Here is a 22374-nt window from a genome sequence, read left to right as displayed (position 1 = left end):
CAGCCCAGGATAGAAAATCCGAAGGGATGAACGTTTGCTTATTTTCTGAAGACTCACAAAGCCAAGACTGGGTTTTGGTGATTGTTTCCTTTCCACTCCCAGGAACCGCAGTGGTTGGGGCGGTGGGTTGGGAAACGTAAAACGTGCCCGTCAGCAGCGTGTGGGGTTATTTCAGCTTCCTCTCATCTGACAACGCTGTGACTTGACTCCGATGTTCTCAGAGATATTTATTGACGCGAGACAATGAGAAGATTCTCATTCCCGCAGATCGGGAATTCAAACCGTTTGCCGGCTTCAGGACAATGAGAAAGATTAATTGGGGTGTGTGAAGAAGCTGTGAGCTGCATTTCAAACAGTTAGGTGGACTCAGATGCGTCATCCATTGCGCCCCGGCCCTTTGCGTATCTTACGCCACCATGCTGCAGAGTTCTGACGTTAACACGGACATGCGCAGCAATGGGAACAGTCACAAGGTCAACAACCAAAGATAATCAGTGTCACTGCTTCCCTTCCACAGTCACAACTTTGTGAAGCAGTATCTTTCACTGGCAAAGGAAACACCCTTGTCCTCAGGTGCCTGCTTCATTTCGATCACGATTTCCAGCCCCTCACTGTTCTAGTCTCATTTTCAAACACTTGGCTCATAGCCTCAAAAGAAGCTCTGCGTGTATCTGCTTGTTCCACTCGAACAGGCAGTGGGTTACAGTTTCCCACCACTCCCAATGTGAGTGAAATATTTTTCCCCCTCCACTGATTTGAATCTTAAAGAAGAAGCCGGGGAGCAAGCTCCCTTTCTTTTCGGCGACATTTCTCATTTTGTAGTCGGCGGGGTTCACACCTGCGTGGGGAAAGCGCAATGGATTTCAAGTCCATCGCATTAACCACTCCGCCCACGAATACAGAACCACACTGACAGCTTCACCTCCCAGGTCTGTCTGCCTGTGGAGCAGAGAAAGAGTGAATTATCGCAGAGTTTGTTTGAATCCAATCATTTCACAGTGATTCGAAAGGGTTAAATATCTGCACACGGCGAGTCTAGGTGTTTCATCGCAAAAGATGAAATGAACTTTCAGTCAAAAACAAAACGCGAGACTGCAGGAGGAACTGAGAAGGTCAGGCAACATCGGTGGAATGAGAATCAGAGACAGCGTTTCAGAATTCCGTTTTCTCCGACAGGGACTGTCGAGTTTCTCTTTTTGTCTCGGCTTCTCAGCATCCGCATTCCCTCACGTCAGACATTAATTCAATCCAGAAACCCCTTTGGGGAAAGGATTTCTGTTTGGGGAACATTTTCCTGACCCCATTAAAAGCAGACGGTTTCAAAGCCAAGAACGGGCAGCAAACACACCGCCCCTGGGTGGGCTCGAACCACCAACCTTTCGGTTAACGGCCGAACGCGCTAACCAATTGCGCCACAGAGGCAGGTGCGAGTGTGGGCTGCATCATCGCTTAGGGGAGGCTGTTAGTGAGTTCATAATTCAGCCGGCCCCACCGAGAATTACAATTGTCGTCTATCAGTTTTACTTTTACATAATAAAGCCTGGGACATTCATTGTGGAGACACCGGGGACAGTCTGCAGACACATCCATGTCACGAGGAACTAGCTTTGTGCTCCGGGGCCGTCGCCCTTCCAGCCTTTCAGTGTTTTGCCTGTTCCCGAGTTCTCTCATTGGCTCGGAGGAGAGAAGGGGTTTGAATTCCTGATGTGCAGGAACGACAATTCTTTCAATGTCTCAGATCAGTTCATACCCCGAGAACATCAGAGTCAATCTCCCGGCCTCTACAACAAGAGGACGTTGTCTGGACTGTCTCTGGACAATCGTTAGGATGAATGTAGATTGGTAAATGTATTTGGTGACAGTTCTGTTCTAGCCCTGTGAGCGAAACGTGGATCTGAAGGAATAAAAGGGTCATTAACAACATCGATCTGAAATTGGATACGTGACAAGAAACAGAGCCATCACTAACAGTTTGCTTTTGAACTGGAGAAGGTTTCTCGTGAAATTAGCTTGAGGCTCGAGGTATGCAAGGTCAACATAACTTAGGTAAAACACGCAAACACTTGCCTCTTTAGCAGACAGTGAAAGGATTACAAGACGCAAATTAAACATTTTCGACAAGTGATACAGGGGACTGGGAAGATAAGTATTATAAACTGTGAACACCAATGTTCTGGAGCACAATACTTACATTCAAAGACCGAAAACATCCAGGTCCTGATTAATCAGATTGCATTGTGGTACTTTTCTGCAAAACTTCCACTTGTAATGTCCTACAAAAGAGTGACAAAACCCATCCCTGTCAGCCCAGGATAGAAAATCCGAAGGGATGAACGTTTGCTTATTTTCTGAAGACTCACAAAGCCAAGACTGGGTTTTGGTGATTGTTTCCTTTCCACTCCCAGGAGCCGCAGTGGTTGGGGCGGTGGGTTGGGAAAAGTAAAACGTGCCCGTCAGCAGCGTGTGGGGTTATTTCAGCTTCCTCTCATCTGACAACGCTGTGACTTGACTCCGATGTTCTCAGAGATATTTATTGACGCGAGACAATGAGAAGATTCTCATTCCCGCAGATCGGGAATTCAAACCGTTTGCCGGCTTCAGGACAATGAGAAAGATTAATTGGGGTGTGTGAAGAAGCTGTGAGCTGCATTTCAAACAGTTAGGTGGACTCAGATGCGTCATCCATTGCGCCCCGGCCCTTTGCGTATCTTACGCCACCATGCTGCAGAGTTCTGACGTTAACACGGACATGCGCAGCAATGGGAACAGTCACAAGGTCAACAACCAAAGATAATCAGTGTCACTGCTTCCCTTCCACAGTCACAACTTTGTGAAGCAGTATCTTTCACTGGCAAAGGAAACACCCTTGTCCTCAGGTGCCTGCTTCATTTCGATCACGATTTCCAGCCCCTCACTGTTCTAGTCTCATTTCCAAACACTTGGCTCATAGCCTCAAAAGAAGCTCTGCATGTATCTGCTTGTTCCACTCGAACAGGCAGTGGGTTACAGTTTCCCACCACTCCCAATGTGAGTGAAATATTTTTCCCCCTCCACTGATTTGAATCTTAAAGAAGAAGCCGGGGAGCAAGCTCCCTTTCTTTTCGGCGACATTTCTCATTTTGTAGTCGGCGGGGTTCACACCTGCGTGGGGAAAGCGCAATGGATTTCAAGTCCATCGCATTAACCACTCCGCCCACGAATACAGAACCACACTGACAGCTTCACCTCCCAGGTCTGTCTGCCTGTGGAGCAGAGAAAGAGTGAATTATCGCAGAGTTTGTTTGAATCCAATCATTTCACAGTGATTCGAAAGGGTTAAATATCTGCACACGGCGAGTCTAGGTGTTTCATCGCAAAAGATGAAATGAACTTTCAGTCAAAAACAAAACGCGAGACTGCAGGAGGAACTGAGAAGGTCAGGCAACATCGGTGGAATGAGAATCAGAGACAGCGTTTCAGAATTCCGTTTTCTCCGACAGGGACTGTCGAGTTTCTCTTTTTGTCTCGGCTTCTCAGCATCCGCATTCCCTCACGTCAGACATTAATTCAATCCAGAAACCCCTTTGGGGAAAGGATTTCTGTTTGGGGAACATTTTCCTGACCCCATTAAAAGCGGACGGTTTCAAAGCCAAGAACGGGCAGCAAACACACCGCCCCTGGGTGGGCTCGAACCACCAACCTTTCGGTTAACAGCCGAACGCGCTAACCAATTGCGCCACAGAGGCAGGTGCGAGTGTGGGCTGCACCATCGCTTAGGGGAGGCTGTTAGTGAGTTCATAATTCAGCCGGCCCCACCGAGAATTACAATTGTCGTCTATCAGTTTTACTTTTACATAATAAAGCCTGGGACATTCATTGTGGAGACACCGGGGACAGTCTGCAGACACATCCATGTCACGAGGAACTAGCTTTGTGCTCCGGGGCCGTCGCCCTTCCAGCCTTTCAGTGTTTTGCCTGTTCCCGAGTTCTCTCATTGGCTCGGAGGAGAGAAGGGGTTTGAATTCCTGATGTGCAGGAACGACAATTCTTTCAATGTCTCAGATCAGTTCATACCCCGAGAACATCAGAGTCAATCTCCCGGCCTCTACAACAAGAGGACGTTGTCTGGACTGTCTCTGGACAATCGTTAGGATGAATGTAGATTGGTAAATGTATTTGGTGACAGTTCTGTTCTAGCCCTGTGAGCGAAACGTGGATCTGAAGGAATAAAAGGGTCATTAACAACATCGATCTGAAATTGGATACGTGACAAGAAACAGAGCCATCACTAACAGTTTGCTTTTGAACTGGAGAAGGTTTCTCGTGAAATTAGCTTGAGGCTCGAGGTATGCAAGGTCAACATAACTTAGGTAAAACACGCAAACACTTGCCTCTTTAGCAGACAGTGAAAGGATTACAAGACGCAAATTAAACATTTTCGACAAGTGATACAGGGGACTGGGAAGATAAGTATTATAAACTGTGAACACCAATGTTCTGGAGCACAATACTTACATTCAAAGACCGAAAACATCCAGGTCCTGATTAATCAGATTGCATTGTGGTACTTTTCTGCAAAACTTCCACTTGTAATGTCCTACAAAAGAGTGACAAAACCCATCCCTGTCAGCCCAGGATAGAAAATCCGAAGGGATGAACGTTTGCTTATTTTCTGAAGACTCACAAAGCCAAGACTGGGTTTTGGTGATTGTTTCCTTTCCACTCCCAGGAGCCGCAGTGGTTGGGGCGGTGGGTTGGGAAAAGTAAAACGTGCCCGTCAGCAGCGTGTGGGGTTATTTCAGCTTCCTCTCATCTGACAACGCTGTGACTTGACTCCGATGTTCTCAGAGATATTTATTGACGCGAGACAATGAGAAGATTCTCATTCCCGCAGATCGGGAATTCAAACCGTTTGCCGGCTTCAGGACAATGAGAAAGATTAATTGGGGTGTGTGAAGAAGCTGTGAGCTGCATTTCAAACAGTTAGGTGGACTCAGATGCGTCATCCATTGCGCCCCGGCCCTTTGCGTATCTTACGCCACCATGCTGCAGAGTTCTGACGTTAACACGGACATGCGCAGCAATGGGAACAGTCACAAGGTCAACAACCAAAGATAATCAGTGTCACTGCTTCCCTTCCACAGTCACAACTTTGTGAAGCAGTATCTTTCACTGGCAAAGGAAACACCCTTGTCCTCAGGTGCCTGCTTCATTTCGATCACGATTTCCAGCCCCTCACTGTTCTAGTCTCATTTCCAAACACTTGGCTCATAGCCTCAAAAGAAGCTCTGCGTGTATCTGCTTGTTCCACTCGAACAGGCAGTGGGTTACAGTTTCCCACCACTCCCAATGTGAGTGAAATATTTTTCCCCCTCCACTGATTTGAATCTTAAAGAAGAAGCCGGGGAGCAAGCTCCCTTTCTTTTCGGCGACATTTCTCATTTTGTAGTCGGCGGGGTTCACACCTGCGTGGGGAAAGCGCAATGGATTTCAAGTCCATCGCATTAACCACTCCGCCCACGAATACAGAACCACACTGACAGCTTCACTTCCCAGGTCTGTCTGCCTGTGGAGCAGAGAAAGAGTGAATTATCGCAGAGTTTGTTTGAATCCAATCATTTCACAGTGATTCGAAAGGGTTAAATATCTGCACACGGTGAGTCTAGGTGTTTCATCGCAAAAGATGAAATGAACTTTCAGTCAAAAACAAAACACGAGACTGCAGGAGGAACTGAGAAGGTCAGGCAACATCGGTGGAATGAGAATCAGAGACAGCGTTTCAGAATTCCGTTTTCTCCGACAGGGACTGTCGAGTTTCTCTTTTTGTCTCGGCTTCTCAGCATCCGCATTCCCTCACGTCAGACATTAATTCAATCCAGAAACCCCTTTGGGGAAAGGATTTCTGTTTGGGGAACATTTTCCTGACCCCATTAAAAGCGGACGGTTTCAAAGCCAAGAACGGGCAGCAAACACACCGCCCCTGGGTGGGCTCGAACCACCAACCTTTCGGTTAACAGCCGAACGCGCTAACCAATTGCGCCACAGAGGCAGGTGCGAGTGTGGGCTGCACCATCGCTTAGGGGAGGCTGTTAGTGAGTTCATAATTCAGCCGGCCCCACCGAGAATTACAATTGTCGTCTATCAGTTTTACTTTTACATAATAAAGCCTGGGACATTCATTGTGGAGACACCGGGGACAGTCTGCAGACACATCCATGTCACGAGGAACTAGCTTTGTGCTCCGGGGCCGTCGCCCTTCCAGCCTTTCAATGTTTTGCCTGTTCCCGAGTTCTCTCATTGGCTCGGAGGAGAGAAGGGGTTTGAATTCCTGATGTGCAGGAACGACAATTCTTTCAATGTCTCAGATCAGTTCATACCCCGAGAACATCAGAGTCAATCTCCCGGCCTCTACAACAAGAGGACGTTGTCTGGACTGTCTCTGGACAATCGTTAGGATGAATGTAGATTGGTAAATGTATTTGGTGACAGTTCTGTTCTAGCCCTGTGAGCGAAACGTGGATCTGAAGGAATAAAAGGGTCATTAACAACATCGATCTGAAATTGGATACGTGACAAGAAACAGAGCCATCACTAACAGTTTGCTTTTGAACTGGAGAAGGTTTCTCGTGAAATTAGCTTGAGGCTCGAGGTATGCAAGGTCAACATAACTTAGGTAAAACACGCAAACACTTGCCTCTTTAGCAGACAGTGAAAGGATTACAAGACGCAAATTAAACATTTTCGACAAGTGATACAGGGGACTGGGAAGATAAGTATTATAAACTGTGAACACCAATGTTCTGGAGCACAATACTTACATTCAAAGACCGAAAACATCCAGGTCCTGATTAATCAGATTGCATTGTGGTACTTTTCTGCAAAACTTCCACTTGTAATGTCCTACAAAAGAGTGACAAAACCCATCCCTGTCAGCCCAGGATAGAAAATCCGAAGGGATGAACGTTTGCTTATTTTCTGAAGACTCACAAAGCCAAGACTGGGTTTTGGTGATTGTTTCCTTTCCACTCCCAGGAGCCGCAGTGGTTGGGGCGGTGGGTTGGGAAAAGTAAAACGTGCCCGTCAGCAGCGTGTGGGGTTATTTCAGCTTCCTCTCATCTGACAACGCTGTGACTTGACTCCGATGTTCTCAGAGATATTTATTGACGCGAGACAATGAGAAGATTCTCATTCCCGCAGATCGGGAATTCAAACCGTTTGCCGGCTTCAGGACAATGAGAAAGATTAATTGGGGTGTGTGAAGAAGCTGTGAGCTGCATTTCAAACAGTTAGGTGGACTCAGATGCGTCATCCATTGCGCCCCGGCCCTTTGCGTATCTTACGCCACCATGCTGCAGAGTTCTGACGTTAACACGGACATGCGCAGCAATGGGAACAGTCACAAGGTCAACAACCAAAGATAATCAGTGTCACTGCTTCCCTTCCACAGTCACAACTTTGTGAAGCAGTATCTTTCACTGGCAAAGGAAACACCCGTGTCCTCAGGTGCCTGCTTCATTTCGATCACGATTTCCAGCCCCTCACTGTTCTAGTCTCATTTCCAAACACTTGGCTCATAGCCTCAAAAGAAGCTCTGCGTGTATCTGCTTGTTCCACTCGAACAGGCAGTGGGTTACAGTTTCCCACCACTCCCAATGTGAGTGAAATATTTTTCCCCCTCCACTGATTTGAATCTTAAAGAAGAAGCCGGGGAGCAAGCTCCCTTTCTTTTCGGCGACATTTCTCATTTTGTAGTCGGCGGGGTTCACACCTGCGTGGGGAAAGCGCAATGGATTTCAAGTCCATCGCATTAACCACTCCGCCCACGAATACAGAACCACACTGACAGCTTCACTTCCCAGGTCTGTCTGCCTGTGGAGCAGAGAAAGAGTGAATTATCGCAGAGTTTGTTTGAATCCAATCATTTCACAGTGATTCGAAAGGGTTAAATATCTGCACACGGTGAGTCTAGGTGTTTCATCGCAAAAGATGAAATGAACTTTCAGTCAAAAACAAAACACGAGACTGCAGGAGGAACTGAGAAGGTCAGGCAACATCGGTGGAATGAGAATCAGAGACAGCGTTTCAGAATTCCGTTTTCTCCGACAGGGACTGTCGAGTTTCTCTTTTTGTCTCGGCTTCTCAGCATCCGCATTCCCTCACGTCAGACATTAATTCAATCCAGAAACCCCTTTGGGGAAAGGATTTCTGTTTGGGGAACATTTTCCTGACCCCATTAAAAGCGGACGGTTTCAAAGCCAAGAACGGGCAGCAAACACACTGCCCCTGGGTGGGCTCGAACCACCAACCTTTCGGTTAACAGCCGAACGCGCTAACCAATTGCGCCACAGAGGCAGGTGCGAGTGTGGGCTGCACCATCGCTTAGGGGAGGCTGTTAGTGAGTTCATAATTCAGCCGGCCCCACCGAGAATTACAATTGTCGTCTATCAGTTTTACTTTTACATAATAAAGCCTGGGACATTCATTGTGGAGACACCGGGGACAGTCTGCAGACACATCCATGTCACGAGGAACTAGCTTTGTGCTCCGGGGCCGTCGCCCTTCCAGCCTTTCAATGTTTTGCCTGTTCCCGAGTTCTCTCATTGGCTCGGAGGAGAGAAGGGGTTTGAATTCCTGATGTGCAGGAACGACAATTCTTTCAATGTCTCAGATCAGTTCATACCCCGAGAACATCAGAGTCAATCTCCCGGCCTCTACAACAAGAGGACGTTGTCTGGACTGTCTCTGGACAATCGTTAGGATGAATGTAGATTGGTAAATGTATTTGGTGACAGTTCTGTTCTAGCCCTGTGAGCGAAACGTGGATCTGAAGGAATAAAAGGGTCATTAACAACATCGATCTGAAATTGGATACGTGACAAGAAACAGAGCCATCACTAACAGTTTGCTTTTGAACTGGAGAAGGTTTCTCGTGAAATTAGCTTGAGGCTCGAGGTATGCAAGGTCAACATAACTTAGGTAAAACACGCAAACACTTGCCTCTTTAGCAGACAGTGAAAGGATTACAAGACGCAAATTAAACATTTTCGACAAGTGATACAGGGGACTGGGAAGATAAGTATTATAAACTGTGAACACCAATGTTCTGGAGCACAATACTTACATTCAAAGACCGAAAACATCCAGGTCCTGATTAATCAGATTGCATTGTGGTACTTTTCTGCAAAACTTCCACTTGTAATGTCCTACAAAAGAGTGACAAAACCCATCCCTGTCAGCCCAGGATAGAAAATCCGAAGGGATGAACGTTTGCTTATTTTCTGAAGACTCACAAAGCCAAGACTGGGTTTTGGTGATTGTTTCCTTTCCACTCCCAGGAGCCGCAGTGGTTGGGGCGGTGGGTTGGGAAAAGTAAAACGTGCCCGTCAGCAGCGTGTGGGGTTATTTCAGCTTCCTCTCATCTGACAACGCTGTGACTTGACTCCGATGTTCTCAGAGATATTTATTGACGCGAGACAATGAGAAGATTCTCATTCCCGCAGATCGGGAATTCAAACCGTTTGCCGGCTTCAGGACAATGAGAAAGATTAATTGGGGTGTGTGAAGAAGCTGTGAGCTGCATTTCAAACAGTTAGGTGGACTCAGATGCGTCATCCATTGCGCCCCGGCCCTTTGCGTATCTTACACCACCATGCTGCAGAGTTCTGACATTAACACGGACATGCGCAGCAATGGGAACAGTCACAAGGTCAACAACCAAAGATAATCAGTGTCACTGCTTCCCTTCCACAGTCACAACTTTGTGAAGCAGTATCTTTCACTGGCAAAGGAAACACCCGTGTCCTCAGGTGCCTGCTTCATTTCGATCACGATTTCCAGCCCCTCACTGTTCTAGTCTCATTTCCAAACACTTGGCTCATAGCCTCAAAAGAAGCTCTGCGTGTATCTGCTTGTTCCACTCGAACAGGCAGTGGGTTACAGTTTCCCACCACTCCCAATGTGAGTGAAATATTTTTCCCCCTCCACTGATTTGAATCTTAAAGAAGAAGCCGGGGAGCAAGCTCCCTTTCTTTTCGGCGACATTTCTCATTTTGTAGTCGGCGGGGTTCACACCTGCGTGGGGAAAGCGCAATGGATTTCAAGTCCATCGCATTAACCACTCCGCCCACGAATACAGAACCACACTGACAGCTTCACCTCCCAGGTCTGTCTGCCTGTGGAGCAGAGAAAGAGTGAATTATCGCAGAGTTTGTTTGAATCCAATCATTTCACAGTGATTCGAAAGGGTTAAATATCTGCACACGGCGAGTCTAGGTGTTTCATCGCAAAAGATGAAATGAACTTTCAGTCAAAAACAAAACGCGAGACTGCAGGAGGAACTGAGAAGGTCAGGCAACATCGGTGGAATGAGAATCAGAGACAGCGTTTCAGAATTCCGTTTTCTCCGACAGGGACTGTCGAGTTTCTCTTTTTGTCTCGGCTTCTCAGCATCCGCATTCCCTCACGTCAGACATTAATTCAATCCAGAAACCCCTTTGGGGAAAGGATTTTTGTTTGGGGAACATTTTCCTGACCCCATTAAAAGCGGACGGTTTCAAAGCCAAGAACGGGCAGCAAACACACCGCCCCTGGGTGGGCTCGAACCACCAACCTTTCGGTTAACAGCCGAACGCGCTAACCAATTGCGCCACAGAGGCAGGTGCGAGTGTGGGCTGCACCATCGCTTAGGGGAGGCTGTTAGTGAGTTCATAATTCAGCCGGCCCCACCGAGAATTACAATTGTCGTCTATCAGTTTTACTTTTACATAATAAAGCCTGGGACATTCATTGTGGAGACACCGGGGACAGTCTGCAGACACATCCATGTCACGAGGAACTAGCTTTGTGCTCCGGGGCCGTCGCCCTTCCAGCCTTTCAGTGTTTTGCCTGTTCCCGAGTTCTCTCATTGGCTCGGAGGAGAGAAGGGGTTTGAATTCCTGATGTGCAGGAACGACAATTCTTTCAATGTCTCAGATCAGTTCATACCCCGAGAACATCAGAGTCAATCTCCCGGCCTCTACAACAAGAGGACGTTGTCTGGACTGTCTCTGGACAATCGTTAGGATGAATGTAGATTGGTAAATGTATTTGGTGACAGTTCTGTTCTAGCCCTGTGAGCGAAACGTGGATCTGAAGGAATAAAAGGGTCATTAACAACATCGATCTGAAATTGGATACGTGACAAGAAACAGAGCCATCACTAACAGTTTGCTTTTGAACTGGAGAAGGTTTCTCGTGAAATTAGCTTGAGGCTCGAGGTATGCAAGGTCAACATAACTTAGGTAAAACACGCAAACACTTGCCTCTTTAGCAGACAGTGAAAGGATTACAAGACGCAAATTAAACATTTTCGACAAGTGATACAGGGGACTGGGAAGATAAGTATTATAAACTGTGAACACCAATGTTCTGGAGCACAATACTTACATTCAAAGACCGAAAACATCCAGGTCCTGATTAATCAGATTGCATTGTGGTACTTTTCTGCAAAACTTCCACTTGTAATGTCCTACAAAAGAGTGACAAAACCCATCCCTGTCAGCCCAGGATAGAAAATCCGAAGGGATGAACGTTTGCTTATTTTCTGAAGACTCACAAAGCCAAGACTGGGTTTTGGTGATTGTTTCCTTTCCACTCCCAGGAGCCGCAGTGGTTGGGGCGGTGGGTTGGGAAAAGTAAAACGTGCCCGTCAGCAGCGTGTGGGGTTATTTCAGCTTCCTCTCATCTGACAACGCTGTGACTTGACTCCGATGTTCTCAGAGATATTTATTGACGCGAGACAATGAGAAGATTCTCATTCCCGCAGATCGGGAATTCAAACCGTTTGCCGGCTTCAGGACAATGAGAAAGATTAATTGGGGTGTGTGAAGAAGCTGTGAGCTGCATTTCAAACAGTTAGGTGGACTCAGATGCGTCATCCATTGCGCCCCGGCCCTTTGCGTATCTTACGCCACCATGCTGCAGAGTTCTGACGTTAACACGGACATGCGCAGCAATGGGAACAGTCACAAGGTCAACAACCAAAGATAATCAGCGTCACTGCTTCCCTTCCACAGTCACAACTTTGTGAAGCAGTATCTTTCACTGGCAAAGGAAACACCCGTGTCCTCAGGTGCCTGCTTCATTTCGATCACGATTTCCAGCCCCTCACTGTTCTAGTCTCATTTCCAAACACTTGGCTCATAGCCTCAAAAGAAGCTCTGCGTGTATCTGCTTGTTCCACTCGAACAGGCAGTGGGTTACAGTTTCCCACCACTCCCAATGTGAGTGAAATATTTTTCCCCCTCCACTGATTTGAATCTTAAAGAAGAAGCCGGGGAGCAAGCTCCCTTTCTTTTCGGCGACATTTCTCATTTTGTAGTCGGCGGGGTTCACACCTGCGTGGGGAAAGCGCAATGGATTTCAAGTCCATCGCATTAACCACTCCGCCCACGAATACAGAACCACACTGACAGCTTCACCTCCCAGGTCTGTCTGCCTGTGGAGCAGAGAAAGAGTGAATTATCGCAGAGTTTGTTTGAATCCAATCATTTCACAGTGATTCGAAAGGGTTAAATATCTGCACACGGCGAGTCTAGGTGTTTCATCGCAAAAGATGAAATGAACTTTCAGTCAAAAACAAAACGCGAGACTGCAGGAGGAACTGAGAAGGTCAGGCAACATCGGTGGAATGAGAATCAGAGACAGCGTTTCAGAATTCCGTTTTCTCCGACAGGGACTGTCGAGTTTCTCTTTTTGTCTCGGCTTCTCAGCATCCGCATTCCCTCACGTCAGACATTAATTCAATCCAGAAACCCCTTTGGGGAAAGGATTTCTGTTTGGGGAACATTTTCCTGACCCCATTAAAAGCGGACGGTTTCAAAGCCAAGAACGGGCAGCAAACACACCGCCCCTGGGTGGGCTCGAACCACCAACCTTTCGGTTAACAGCCGAACGCGCTAACCAATTGCGCCCCTGAGGCAGGTGCGAGTGTGGGCTGCACCATCGCTTAGGGGAGGCTGTTAGTGAGTTCATAATTCAGCCGGCCCCACCGAGAATTACAATTGTCGTCTATCAGTTTTACTTTTACATAATAAAGCCTGGGACATTCATTGTGGAGACACCGGGGACAGTCTGCAGACACATCCATGTCACGAGGAACTAGCTTTGTGCTCCGGGGCCGTCGCCCTTCCAGCCTTTCAGTGTTTTGCCTGTTCCCGAGTTCTCTCATTGGCTCGGAGGAGAGAAGGGGTTTGAATTCCTGATGTGCAGGAACGACGATTCTTTCAATGTCTCAGATCAGTTCATACCCCGAGGACATCAGAGCCAACCTCCCGGCCTCTACAACAAGGGGTCGATGGCTGGACTGTCTCTGGACAATCGGTAGGATGAATGTAGATTGGTAAATGTATTTGGTGACAGTTCTGTTCTAGCCCTGTGAGCGAAACGTGGATCTGAAGGAATAAAAGGGTCATTAACAACATCGATCTGAAATTGGATACGTGACAAGAAACAGAGCCATCACTAACAGTTTGCTTTTGAACTGGAGAAGGTTTCTCGTGAAATTAGCTTGAGGCTCGAGGTATGCAAGGTCAACATAACTTAGGGAAAACACGCAAACACTTGCCTCTTTAGCAGACAGTGAAAGGATTACAAGACGCAAATTAAACATTTTCGACAAGTGATACAGGGGACTGGGAAGATAAGTAATATAAACTGTGAACACCAAAGTTCTGGAGTACAACTCACACATTCAAAGACTGAAAACATCCAGGTCCTGATTAATCAGATTGCATTGTGGTGCTCTTCTGCAAAACTTCCACTTGTAATGTCCTACAAAAGAGTGACAAAGCTCAGGATAGAAAATCTGAAGGGATGAACGTTGGCTTATTTTCTGAAGATTCACAAAGCTAAGACTGGGTTTTAGTGATTGTTTCCTTTCCACTCCCAGGAGCCGCAGTGGGGGAGAAAAACACCATCTGATTCACTCCTGTCCCTTTTTAGTGAAGGAAACTGCCGTTGCAGGAAAGGGTCCACTCAGTCATCCCAGCTGCATGCTTTACCTGCTGTACCAGGGATCCAGTAACAAACGGACATTTCAGCTGACCAACAAAGAAAGTGGGGTCGGGGGGCTGGGTGCACTTTGAGCTGGAGGTGTTTTCTTTTAAAAGCACTTATTGTATACCTTTTTTCCTGGGGAATTCTGAAGCTGTAATAAAATAAGGTCGTAGTAAAGGTTACCTGAACATACCGCCAGGTTCAGACTCTGCGAGGTCCAACAGGTTTTTGTTTTAAAGCTGCTCATTTCTTTCAGCCTCCAGCACTAGTGTCATGTCTCAGAAGGATCAGTGAATGAGTAGCTAATCTTGTTAGAAATTGTATATTTTTCAGGACTACAGGTTCATTGTTTCATTTGCATTGCAAAGTTTACTGGCAACAGTTTGAGGTGTGGGCTGTATTCACTGGAAATAAAGTTTTAAAATCTCACAAACACCAGGGTATAGTCCAACAGGTTTATTTGGAGGCACTGGGTTTCGAAGTGCTGCTCCTTCATCAGGTAGCTGTGGAGTAGGATCACAAGGCACAGAATATAGTGCAAAAAGATTATAGTGTCATGCAACATAAGTGATGAATTGAAGAAACCTAGATTTCTGTTAAATCATTCATCTTTCAAAATGGATTGCAGATTTCGGCTAATTAATCTGTACATTCCAGAACTTCTTTTAAGTCACGTTTTCCAGGAAACTTAATGTTTTATAAAAGGAGGTAGCACCTCACGTCAAACAATGCATGAAAGCTGTGAGGTTAGAGTCTGTCTGTAACCCAATCTTGAGTCAGACTGGTTCTACTTCCAAATATATAATCCTGCAAATGCAAATTCACTCCAAATGCGTGAGTGTGTGCATGAGAGAGAGAGTGTGTGTGTAAGTGCGTGTGCATGCTGGGTAAAGTGTGTGTCTGAGATGGATTATAATCATGTGCGAAGATGTATGCATTGGTGTGAGTGGAGGGACATATTATTGTGTGTCTGAGAGAGAGCATGTCTACCGGAAAGGCTCTGCACGAGCGTGTGAGTGTGTAAGTGTGTGTTTGTGTGTGTGTGTGTGTGTGTGTGAGTGAGAGAGAGAGAGAGAGAGAGAGCATAACAGTGAAGTGGGGTTACCTGTCATGTGACATGAACCCAAGGTCGCGGTTGAGGCCATCCTCCTGGTTTGCCAAATTGGCTATTAGCCTTTGCTGGGCCACTAAAAGTGATTAAGCAGTTACACAACACACATGGGAGAGGGCAGGGTGGGACTTGTCTTTCGATTTGCAGAAGGTGGGACGTTCTGGGTGCTGGAAACTAGGGAAAACACACACTGGAGGACCTTCGGCACAGAGAGATGGAGCTGGAAGCCAGGCTGGAGACACGTTGGGGGAATCACTGTGGATACAGGCCGTTTGGCCCACCAAGTCCATACTGACACTCGGAAGAACATACCCTCCCCGACCCACCCGATAACCCCCACAGCTTATCCCTGAATTTCGAACGCCCAATCCATTCTAGCCTGTACATTTTTGGAACATGCGAGGAAAACGAAGCACCCAGAGGAAACCCACGTAGACAGGGAGTGAGGGAGGGGTAGGAAAGGGCAAAATCCACACTGTCACCATGAGGGTGGGTTCAAACCCAGGTCCCTGGCGCTGCAAGGAATCCCCTCTCCAGCACTCGGCAACCGATTGGCTTCTGCCCAATCCTGGTGACACTCCAGTCAGTTTGAGGAAATCAATTTGCTTCCATAGAGTTTCCACGGGGCAGGGGTCGTTGTTACCCGCCAGATTCAACAATCCAATGAAAGGCTCGTCTACAGCGAGAACACTAGTCCACATTTCGCCAAAGAATTAAAGTTCTCTCTGCAATTAGAGCCCTTGAGCACTCCCACGCAGGCTGCGTGTATTCATGGGGATTCTCAATGCATGTTGATATTCGAAATTCCCCAATCCTGGGAAAAAAGATTGAGTGCATTCACCCTCTCCATGCCTCTCAGGATCTCTTCACCTCTATAAGCCCGCCCCAACACCCCCCCCCCCACCCCCGATGCTCTTATGCTCGAAATAAAAACGTCTTAGCTTGTCCAACCTCTCCTTATTACTCAGACCTTGAGTCCTGGTTTCTTGTAAATGTCTTCTGCACTCTTTTCAAGTTTAATAACATCTTTGTTTCGCAAGGTGATCAAAACGAATCACAATACTCCAAGTGTGGCCTCACCAATATCCTGATTAACTGCAACATAACTTGTCAACTTCTATACTCAATGCCCTGACTGATGAAGGCCAGTGAGGCTTAAGCCTTCTTCACTGCCCTGTCTACCTATTTTGTTGGACATATCGGACCTGCTCCAAACTGGATAATCTAACTGATGTGACAGGAAACCGCTTCTTTTCTTGAGACAAGTCTCCCAGAGAGAACTTGCTGGCTGACTGTCTGAACTACTGAACCTCAGTGCCCTACTGCCCTCAGGAGGGGGGTCCACATATTTGCGTAAAGTGGTGCTCGAAATTTTTATCATCTTTGGGATGGATCTCCATTCATTCAGTGCTATGGAGTCATGTAGGCCAGAAACATACCCTTCAGACCAACCAGTCCATGATCCCCAACTAAACTAATGCCACCTGTCTGCTCCTGGCCTATAACCAGTTTGTTAATAGTTGTGTTTATTTTTTAACTGTAACGATTGGATAAAAAAATTGCTGATAATTGATTTTAAAGTGTTGGGGATTTATTTTTATCACTAGAACAGGTTACACCACTTTTCAGGCTAATTTTACCTAATGTAGGGCAACATGTTCCTCTGGGTGTTTCTGTTTGAGATCTTGAATGCTGCTGTGATGTCCTGCTGAATGCAATGGAGTCAATATTAATCCTAGCCTCACTGTGGCTGTGGGTGAATTGCCTTAATTTGGCTCCTGACTCAGAAACTGCGCAGAGAATCAACTGCTGAAACAATGATTTACACTTTATTGTATGTAGCAACCAAAGATAACCCCCCCCCCCCCATCAAGTCACCAAGTTCAACCTCACTCCCAACTTGGGGATCACCCAATTGATGGCAGAATTTAACTGACTTTCCACCGACAATATCTGTCTCTGGAAGTGTTCAGGGATTCACTGCAGTGTTGTTCTTCCAAGTACTGCTGCTGCATCTTTCTGGGTTTAAATTCTGGTGGAGATTCCTCACTTTGAAATCTGTGGTGTGATATTTCTTTAGATTCTAACACCACCTCCCCACATTGCTAGAGACCTCCAGTGTGTAGCATACCTTCTTAGCCTTGAGGTTTAGCTGTCTGTTTGAAACAGCCTGTCCTGCAATTAACCTCTTGGTGTCAAGGCCATCCTTCCACAGACAGACTAACTTGTCCTTTTGTCACGAGTTTATTAAAAACTTATCTCATCTGTCCCAGGAAACAGCTTGTTGTTATACATCCTTCTTCCCAGGGATAGTTAACTAGCAGAAATTAGGCCATTCAGCCCATTGAATCTGCTCCACCATTCAATCCTGGCTGATAACTTTCTCATCCCCATTCTCCCCGTAACCCTTGATACTTAAGAATGATTATATGGTGGAGCAGACTCAATGGGCTGAATTGCCTAATTTCTGCTTCTGAGGGCTTATGATTTTGCAGTTTCTCAGTGGCCCTTTTGTTTCTTGGTCCAGAAAGAGTTATTGCTGACTCAGGTAGTTTGGAAAGTTCTGGAGTTTACAGGACCACACCATATTCCTCTCTGCATTGTCCAGGAATAACTATTCCTTCTGAGATATTGGAAATTCCAGAGCTACCTTGGTATCCCTGAATAAAATCGGTTTGTCAGAAAATCTCTGCTGCTACTCTGGAACAGAAGGATTATGGGGAGAAAATTCAGAAATCAGATGTGCAAAGAGACGATGGAGTTCTATTCCAGGATTCTCTCAAGGTAAACTTGAAGGTTGAATCACTAGTTGGGGAGGCAAATGCAATGATGGCATTTATTTTGATCAGACTTGAATATAAAGGCAGGGATGTACTTCTGAGGCTCTGTAAGGCTCCGGTCAAGCCGCATTTGGAGTATTGAACGCAATTTTGGGCTCCATATCTCAGGAAGGATTTACTGGCCCCTTTATTATTAACTATTCAATTCAGCTCATTGAATCAATTCTGCCATTTATTCAGATCACGTTAGCTCTGGTAAACATCAACTCCACTTTCTTGCTATTTCCACATAATCCTCGATTCCCTCACTAGTTAAACAAAAACTGACAGCCTTGAATGTACTTAACGACCCAAGCTCAACAACCCCCTGTAGTAACATGTTCCACAGATTTACTGCCCCCAGTAAAAATTCCTATCTGTCTTCAACATGCAATCTCTCATTTGCAGGTTATTCCCTCTGGTGCTAGACTCACCCACAAAGGTAAACTTTTCCACATCAAGCCTGTCAAGTCTCCTCAGAATCGTTTATGTGAAAATAAGGTTACCTCTAAATCTTCTCACTTCTAATAAGTATAGGCCCAACCAATTCACTTCTCTTCATATGATATTCTTTTCATCCTGGTCAAACTTCTCTGGACTGCCACCAAAGTCAGTATATCTTTCCTTGGGTAAAGGACCCACCCAGTGTTCAGTTTTGGCCTGACTGTTGCCTGATAGAGGTTCACTATAACCTCCCGACTTTTATACTCTATTTAAAGGTCAACCTCCCATTTGCCTTCCCTATTACTCACTGAACTTGGATGAAGCGATGCATGGGTATGGGCTTCCAAATCCCTCAATTCAACAGCTTTCTCCATTTAACATTCAGCACTGTTCGTCCTGGCAAAGTGCACAACCTCTTTTCCCCAAATTCTATTCCATTTGCCATTTGCTTAACCTGTCTATATACCTCTGCAGATATTTCATGTCTTCTCACCACCTGCCTTCCTATCAACCATCTTTTCTGCAATCTTGACAATAATGCATTCACTTTACTTATCCAAGTAAATAATTGTAAATAATACATATTGTAAATAATTTTGGCCCCAGCACTGATCCCTGTGGCAAACTACTGATTACAATTTGCTATCCTGAACATGCCCCTTATCCCAATTGTATCATTGGTTAGCCAATCCTCTATCCATGCCTCTTTGCTTATTATTTCATGAGATGTGAATATCATTGGGTCTGCCAACAACCCTTCCCAAACTGTCCTTGAAAATGTGGCGCTGAGCTGCCACTTAAATTGCTTCACATTATGATTTGGTCTGCAATAATGTTCAGGAGCGAGTTCCAGGTTTTTGATCAATAACAAAGAAGCAATGCGATATATTTCACAGTTGGAATGCTGTGTTCACACTTACCTGCTCTTGGTGGTTGAGGTGATGGCTTTTGAAGAGCCACCAATTAATCAAGCCAGAATGATAGATTGTGGCCAGAGATTCTGCTTTTTGACTTTCATCATCAATCTACATTCTTTCCAGCCAAGATTTTAGTCTGAAACTGCCACACAATTCCTCCTGTTATACCTTCAATCAACTATAATAATATGACGATTCTTGGGATGATTTTTCACACCTGAGTGCAAAATAAATATAGATCATTGTTTCCAGCTTTGGTGGAACAAAAAAACAGCAAATTGGTGGATAATTTCAGTTAGTGCAAACAAAGCTAGCGATCGATAAAGACTAACCCTGTTTACTTCAATGGCCAAATTACATTTTGAAAACCAAGTACACTCAGACAACTTGTAAAAGTGGTTCATAGGAGGAGAAATGGGGCATTGAAGAGGAGTGAAATGATTGCTTTTGGTCACCGCCACCATTGTCTGAAAAAGATGTTGAAAGGATTCTTAAAAGGTGGGCAACAAAGTGGAGTGGTATAACACTTCAGACACCGCAAAGTGTAAGATCACTTTCTAGTGGAAGAAAAAGACATTTCTTAATTCTCGAAGAACGGGGGAACAAATGGGGAATAAATCTGAATTGGGAACTCTTTCTTATTAAGGATGTTCCTTCACCACAGTCTTGGTTCAGAGCATAAGTTCTTCATCAGGAATGAAGGTTGGTCCAACGGGGCTGAGAGATAATTGGGAAGGGGATGGGGATGGAGGGGAGGTAGCTGTGAATGAAATAGGTCGATGGAGGTGCTGATTTATCGTGAGAGGTAAGACAGGAGGGTGGAGCGAATAGGTGGGAAGCAAGATGAAAATGTAGGACAGCTCAAGAGACCAATGCCGAGTTGGAAGGTTGGATCTGGGACAAGGCGCGTGGTGTGGGAGTGAGGGTGAGGAGAAATATGGAAACTGGTGAAATCGATATTGATCCCATGTAGTTGCTGGATCCCAAGGCGAAAGATGAAGTGTTCTTCCTACAAGCGTCAGGTAGCTAGAGCTTGGAGGGGGATGCGGCACAGGACTTGCATGCCCTTGACGGATTGGGAGGGGAAGTTAAAGTATTCAGCCACAGGGCGGTGGGGTCGTTTAGGTTTGGAGTCCGAGAGCAGTTTCCTGAAATGTTCTGCAAGTTGGCATCCAGTCTCCCCAATGTGGCAGAGCAATGGACATATAAATAAATTTTATAAACAAATTGTATAAATTTTAGCATGCTGGAGTTATTATCTTTAATGAAGATAACGAAAATATTAATAAAATTGGGTGACTGTTTGAAACGGTTTGTTGGTCAGGCTCAACTCATCCCCTTGAAATGAGACAATGCCATTGATAGCGGTGAACTGCTCTTTTTGCTGTAAAACCACAAGTTTTTGATTTATTTTCACAACTTACTGGTATTCACACCTGCACATTCAATGTCAAACTCTGACATCAGAAATGAAATTACAACATTAATTTTGACTGACAATATTCGAACAAACAAATTAGTAGCACACAGTGAATACCAAGCCTGATAAATATGAAATCAAATTTGACCAAAAAAATACACAATCAAGATGGGAGATAATAAATGGGGGAAGGGCAGAAAGCAAGAAATGCAGCATCAAAGAAGGTGCTCCTCCAGGGAATGTATTTTACGAACTACAACTGCTAAATATAAACAAACACTCTGACATGACCCTCCGGTTTTAATGTGAACCAAAGCCCCATACAGTAGGTACCATTTAAATAAGTTAATAGATACAAGCCTTGAGCAAATCCAGCCCCCCTTTTGGAACTCGGAGTTTTCTCCAGCTCCGGGGGGTTGTTGAGCTCCTGGGCTCTAGCTGCCACTGCTCTACTGAAGAAGCTTTGGGAAGCAGATGCAAAGGCAAGATACAGAACAGAGCACCTTTGCCAAGGAAAGCAGCTTATGGAGACATTGAGCAATAGCATCACATGGTCTTGACCCCTCGGTTATGCGCCCAGCACACTCATACTGCACTACTCTGCTTCAGTGCTCCCAGTCGCAGGATTGTGGATCAGTTTAAAGTCGATCCTATATCTCTGATAACATCGCTGCACAAGGCAGTGAAGAAAGGTTTAATCACACTAACCTTCATCAGTTAGGGAATTGAGTATAGATGTTGGCAAGATATAGTGTAGTTATACAGAACGTTGATGAGGCTGCACCTGGAATATTGTGATCAGTTTTGGTCCCCTCGGTATCGTGTGATTTCTGACATCTTCAACTCTGGGTTTGTGTTGAACTTGATAGGATATTTTGTCCAACTCAGCATGTTTAAACAGTATCGCTCGCAGGGAGTCATTTGAAATATTTGAGGAGGTGAGTTCAACAAGATTGAAGTATTCAAAGTTACTTGGACTCTCTTTTAAACTTACATCGGGACCAGTAGTCAGAGACACATACAACATGGAAACAAAGCCTTCAGTCCAACTTTTCCATGCTGACCTGATATCCTAAATTAATCTAGTCCCATTTGACAGCACCTGACCCATATACTCTGGCAGCTCATTTCATGTATGTACCACCCTCTGCATGAAGAAGTTGACCCTTTAATATATTTTGCCTCTCACCCTAAACCTATGCCCTCTAGTTCTGGACTCCTCCATCCCAGGGAAAATACCTTGTCTTTTACCCTGTCCATCCCTCTCATGAATTTGTAACCTCTATTAGGTCACTTCTCTACTTCCGATGCTCCACTGAAAACAGCCCCAGCCTATTCAGACTCTCCCTGTAGCTCAAACCCTCCAACCCCCAGCAACATTTCGTAAATCGTTTCTCATAGAGAAGTCAACGTTTCAGCCCTGAAGAAGCGTTAATACCCAAAATGCTGACTACTCCACATCCTGGTGCTGCCTGGCTTGCTGTATTCTCCCCACCTCCTGCTTGCCTACTTCGGGTTGCAATAGGTAGTGGCTCAGTGGTTACCACCGCAGCCTCACTGTGCCACAGATCCAGGTTTGATCCAGCCTTGAGTGACTGTCTGTGAGGAGTTTGCACATTCTGCCAGTGTCTGCGTGGGTTTTCTCTGGGT

At 45.7% G+C, this 22374-nt stretch overlaps 6 non-coding genes across 6 annotated transcripts; all 6 read right to left on the bottom strand.

Annotated features, from left to right (window-relative positions):
* Positions 1-1348: 1348 nt before the first annotated feature.
* Positions 1349-1422, bottom strand: trnan-guu (transfer RNA asparagine (anticodon GUU)). The gene has a single exon. It is a non-coding gene; the product is annotated as a tRNA-Asn (tRNA).
* A 2229-nt stretch (positions 1423-3651) lies between these two features.
* trnan-guu (transfer RNA asparagine (anticodon GUU)) lies at positions 3652-3725 on the bottom strand. The gene has a single exon. It is a non-coding gene; the product is annotated as a tRNA-Asn (tRNA).
* A 2229-nt stretch (positions 3726-5954) lies between these two features.
* trnan-guu (transfer RNA asparagine (anticodon GUU)) lies at positions 5955-6028 on the bottom strand. The gene has a single exon. It is a non-coding gene; the product is annotated as a tRNA-Asn (tRNA).
* Positions 6029-8257: 2229 nt separating this feature from the next.
* On the bottom strand, positions 8258-8331 carry trnan-guu (transfer RNA asparagine (anticodon GUU)). The gene has a single exon. It is a non-coding gene; the product is annotated as a tRNA-Asn (tRNA).
* A 2229-nt stretch (positions 8332-10560) lies between these two features.
* Positions 10561-10634, bottom strand: trnan-guu (transfer RNA asparagine (anticodon GUU)). The gene has a single exon. It is a non-coding gene; the product is annotated as a tRNA-Asn (tRNA).
* Positions 10635-12863: 2229 nt separating this feature from the next.
* trnan-guu (transfer RNA asparagine (anticodon GUU)) lies at positions 12864-12937 on the bottom strand. Its single transcript has one exon. It is a non-coding gene; the product is annotated as a tRNA-Asn (tRNA).
* Positions 12938-22374: the final 9437 nt, after the last annotated feature.

This window comes from Hemiscyllium ocellatum (assembly GCF_020745735.1).
Source record: "Hemiscyllium ocellatum isolate sHemOce1 chromosome 27 unlocalized genomic scaffold, sHemOce1.pat.X.cur. SUPER_27_unloc_9, whole genome shotgun sequence".
NCBI classification, from domain to species: domain Eukaryota; kingdom Metazoa; phylum Chordata; class Chondrichthyes; order Orectolobiformes; family Hemiscylliidae; genus Hemiscyllium; species Hemiscyllium ocellatum.
This window is presented reverse-complemented; position numbering and strand designations above follow the sequence as displayed.